The 4915-nt window shown below is 41.7% G+C and overlaps 1 long non-coding RNA gene across 1 annotated transcript; it reads left to right on the top strand.

The window, feature by feature from the left end:
* Positions 1-2190: 2190 nt before the first annotated feature.
* Positions 2191-4185, top strand: LOC309542128. The gene is made up of 2 exons (XR_014224108.1): positions 2191-2339; positions 3954-4185. It is a non-coding gene; the product is annotated as an uncharacterized lncRNA (long non-coding RNA).
* Positions 4186-4915: the final 730 nt, after the last annotated feature.

Below are 4915 nucleotides of genomic sequence, written 5' to 3'. Positions count from 1 at the left end.
AACTAAAGGAAGCACTCCTGCAGTCCTTGGGAATGGTCATAAGGATCCAATTGAACTTACCTCATCTTTGTCCTGCATGGGCTACTGTCACAAAGGCAGGGGTGACAGACATCACCCCTCATTTCACCTCCCTGGAGTTTTCCTCCCCAGAGCTACAATTCCCAGAGTTCCCTGGGAACAGGGGTCTCCTAACAATTCTTGGCACCCTTAGCAAACTACAGTTCCCAGGATTCTTTGGGGGGAAGCCATGGCCGTTTAAGTGGTGTGAGAATGTGAAGTACAGATAGAGCCAGTGCCTTTGTTTATTCAAGCTTGCTACTTGATCAGTTTTTCACAGCACAATCTTATGCAAGTACCAATCCTATACCCACTGAGTGTCCTATACCCTTGGAAGTGTATGCCCACTTACCTGGGAGTGAGCCCCACTGAACTCAATAGAATTTACTTCCTTGTGGGCATGTATAGGACTGAACCATAAGAATGCTGCATTCAAAAATATAACAATCAGCAGGAACGCCTTGCCTTCAGGACTATTTGCATCACTCAAAACGTTTAGTAAGTAAAGCACAGATAAGTTGAATTCCATTATGAACAAAGGAACAATGATCTATGGGAGAAATCAATCCTTGAAGTTACTGGAAACTATGACTGAAAATGTGATTGAGTACTCTAATCATTCTGATTCACCCTAAATAAAGGTTTGAAAATTATATTCAATTGAATTCAAAAAATAAGAATGAGAAGGCTCACTTAAGCATCTTAGATAATTTCTCTAATTGCTCATAATTGCAGATGAAGGTAAAATTGCTCATTTATTAATCTGTTATGACAGTTTGCTACTGAAGTCCTTGCAGTAAATTTCTTGAAAAATATTTATTCCCGAGTTGGTAGTGATATAACTGCCTTGCTCTAATCCACCATCTGGGATTTAAGGGAAGAGTTTACAGTCAGATGATCAGGTTTCTACAGGGCTGGATTTAGGTTTGATGAGGCCCTAAGCTACTGAAGGTAATGGGGCCCTTTATATGTCCAGCTGTCCTTTGTCAACAACAAATTGTAGCTATTTTTGTTGTTGAATATATGCTATATGCTAATTTATGGACCTAATTTCTGGATGCCGGTTGCACTGTGGTCTAAACCAATCAGCCTCTTGGGCTTGCGATCAGAAGGTCAGCAGTTTGAATTCCTGTGATGGGGCGAGCTCCCATTGCTCTGTCCCAGCTCCTGCCAACCTAGCAGTTTGAAAACATGCCAGTTCAAGTAGATAAATAGGTGGTGGGAAGGTAAACAGTGTTTCCATGCACTCTGGCTTCCATCACTGTGTCCTGTTGCGCCAGAAGCGGTTTGGTCATGCTGGCCACATGACCCTTGGCCTGAAAGTGAGATGAGTGCCGCAACCCCATTGTTGCCTTTTACTGGACTTAACCATCCAGGGATCCTTTACCTTTTTACCTTTACCTTTATGGACCTAATAGGTATCTAAAGCCATTTGTACATAACAAAATATGTATTTTATCAAAGTAATTGTTAAGAAGAAGTATATTAATAGTGAAATACAATTAAGAAGAAGTATATTAATAGTGAAATAATTATTAAGCTCTAACTTAAAATGATTTTTTATTCATAACAAACTTAATAACGCAAACACTTTTTTCCTTTCCCCCCCAAGAGAGTGGGGCCCTAAGCTATAGCTTGTTTAGCTTATACGTAAATCCAGCACTGGGTTTCTAACCAGGTTTGAGAATGACTTCAGCATGGAAGACTCCTACTACTTTCTTGTTGTTCTCTCTCCACTTTTGTGAGAAGGTGCTGCCATGTCCACACTTCACAAAGCATCGTTTGTAATGTAGCAATTTTAGTTGCATTGTCATCCACCATATTTCATCCATACCAGGGGGGAGAGCATGGTGGAGCATGCCTGTCCCATACATGCTTAGACATTCCCCTTTCCACTCACAGCTCCATCTTTCTAAGCATATGCACAATCACGGAGCACATTTTAAAATCCTTCATCCACGGGAGGCCTGTCTCTTTCTGCACGGCCGGGATCAGGAGTTCCTCAGGGATTTAAAACCAAAGTACCCATATGCCCAACAAGGAAATAAAACCCTATCCCTGAAAGTGCTAAGACAACACGCTCCCCGCAAATAATATAAAACCAATACAAGCTGGGAAGCAAAGTTTCCCTGTCATTTCTAATACTATTTCAGGTGTAAGTGAGAAGAAGAAGAAACTCTGCATGGAAACCATTTTCTGGGGAGCTGTACACAGAAATCAAGTTGGTCCTTGCCCAAGAAGAAGAAGGATGTTTGACTCCCTTTCGTTGTTATGCAGGTTTTGTTTCCCTTATCTCTGTTGAGTCTCCATTTGGCTGCAGCGTTTATGCAGTTAGTGTAATAACCACAGATTTCAGAATGATAAAGCTCATGCGCTTCTGTGTGACTGATGTCCACTGCCACCCCTTTTACCTTGACGGAGATTAGCATCCCTTTAGAATGCAAGTGGAAAGACAAGATTGCAAGAACCTGCTTGAGAGTGGAAAAAGGAAACTTCCCAGGGTCTGGCTTCTCTCTAGATTCTCCTACTTTGCCAACATGGATATACTTTAACAGACATTTAAGTGAACATATGCACATGTTATACAGATCAGCTGCCTCTTTTTGTCCTCTTTTGTGTGATGCACTCTTTTTTGTAAAGGGTTTTCATGCCTTCTTCCATTGGCAGAACAGCCGGACAATTAGCAGAGCCGGCCCTGCCATTTGACATGGTGAGGTTGCAGCCTCAAGCAACTGATTTGGGGTGTTACGAAAGGGCAGAAAATGGTTATATTATATTATGATTGTTTATTATATTTTTACTGTTGGGGAGATGCACTTGTGGGATTTTCTGCCTCATGTCCAGCACCAATAATAATAATAATAATAATAATTATTATTATTATTATTATTTTATTATGTGTACCCTGTCCATCTGTCCCAGCCACTCTGGGAGGCCTCCAGCATATACAAAAACATCATAAAACATTAAAAGCTGCCTTCAGATGTCTTCTAAAGGTTGCACAGTTCCTTATCTCCTTGACATCTGATGGGAGGGCATTTCACAGGGTGGGTGCCACTACCAAGAAGGCCCTCTGCCTGGTTCGCTGTAACCTCACTTCTCACCGTAAGGGAACCACCAGAAGGCCCTTGGAGCTGGACCTCCATGTCTGGGCTGAATGACAGTCACTTGGCTGGCCTTGAACACTACAGTGGTACCTCAGTTTCTGAACTTAATCTGTTCCAGAAGTCCGTTCTTAAACCGAAACTGTTCTTAAACCGAGGTGCGTTTTCCCTAATGAAGCCTCCTGCTGCCGGTGCCCTTCCACCGTTCGGATTCTGTTCTTAGACCGAGGTAAAGTTAGCAAACAAGGACACTACTTCTGGTTTTGCAGAGTTCGTAAACCGAATCGTTCATAAACAGGGCTGTTCTTAAACCGAGGTACCACTGTATGCACTTTTCTTAAACCGAGGTATAGGGGGAAGGGAAGTTCCACCTGCAGCAAAATGTCTTGGGTCAGTCCTGACAATTAGGAATGCTGAGGATTTATTTATTTATTCGGTGGTGGGGGGTGGAGCAACTTTGTGTAGGTTCTAAAGCAGTGGTTAATTTTCAAAGAAACATCAAATCTGCCTGCCAGGCATGACTCTGGTCTGGAATGTTAAGTATACTTGTTTATTTGTGTATTGGAATGGGGGAAAAAACCTCTGTATGTGTATGGCTAAAGGTTTAACACTGGAAAATTCCATTGAAACTAAGCAGCAGCAGCAACAGAGTACTTAAGAAGTTTATAATTAACCGATAATGTATCTCTGCTGCTCTCTCATTACGTATTTAGCTTATATCATGTGGGATATTCAGTTGCGAATCTTCGTTTTGTGTGAGTTGGTCTTTGTTTTCTCTCTGAGGCACTGGAGAAGAAAGGATGTGCAAATGATTCTCTCCAGGAACACAGCCTCAGGCTTCTGATGGAGGCTGTGAGAGAGACAGAGCTTTGATTTCAGTTCCAGATAAAGCTATCTTCTATTTCTAAGATGCAGTACCTGTGCTTGGATAGGCACATAATATTATGCAACTATTTGCATGTAACACTGTTGTTTTAAGTGTCTGTTTTGAAACAAGTTCTGTTGGTAAAGCTTTTGAATCATATTTTTGGACTGGACAGCTTTTATTCATACTATTGCTTCCAATAACAGAAATATGGAAGCCATTTCTCCTCAGTCTAGATAAGAGAGCACAGCTATGTTAGGCAGTAGAGAGGGAAAGCCACTCCGCACATGATAAAAGCACTCTGAGCCTTAGAGACATGGAGTATTCTTATGAGGTTAAGCTTAACAAAGGCAGGCTTAGTCAAATTAAATCCTCCTCCCACTAGAGCAAAGGGATTTAAATTAGTTTCTTTTTTGGGTGATGTATTTCCTCTTTTTGGACCTAATGTTTACTCGGAAGGAAGCTCCATTATGGTCAATGGAGCTTACTTCCAGGGAAATGTAGATAAAATTTCAACCACAGAAGAACATATTGTTACATGCCACCCCAACTTCCACAATTCCATGGGTCCCAGGCCTGGAAATTAGGCACAGCAAAGACTGTGGTGCCCTTAGGATATATGGTTTATTTACTCATACAGTGAAACCTTGGTTACCGTACTGCTTAGTTGACGAACAAATCAACTCCTGAATGCCGCAAACCCAAAAGTAAGTGTTCTGTTTTGCAAACGTCTTTCGGAAGCTGAACATCCGTTTCGGCTGTTGGCATTGTTTCCAGGGCCAAATAGCCAATCAGAAGCCACGGCTTGGTTTTCGAAAGTTTTGGAAGTCAAATGGACTTCCAGAACGGATTGAGTTCGAGAACCAAGGTAACACTGTATATACAACCT

Source organism: Podarcis vaucheri (genome assembly GCF_965113315.1).
Source record: "Podarcis vaucheri genome assembly, chromosome: 10".
NCBI classification, from domain to species: Eukaryota; Metazoa; Chordata; class Lepidosauria; order Squamata; family Lacertidae; genus Podarcis; species Podarcis vaucheri.
Note: the sequence above shows the minus strand (reverse complement) of the source record. Positions and strands in the feature narration are given on the sequence as shown.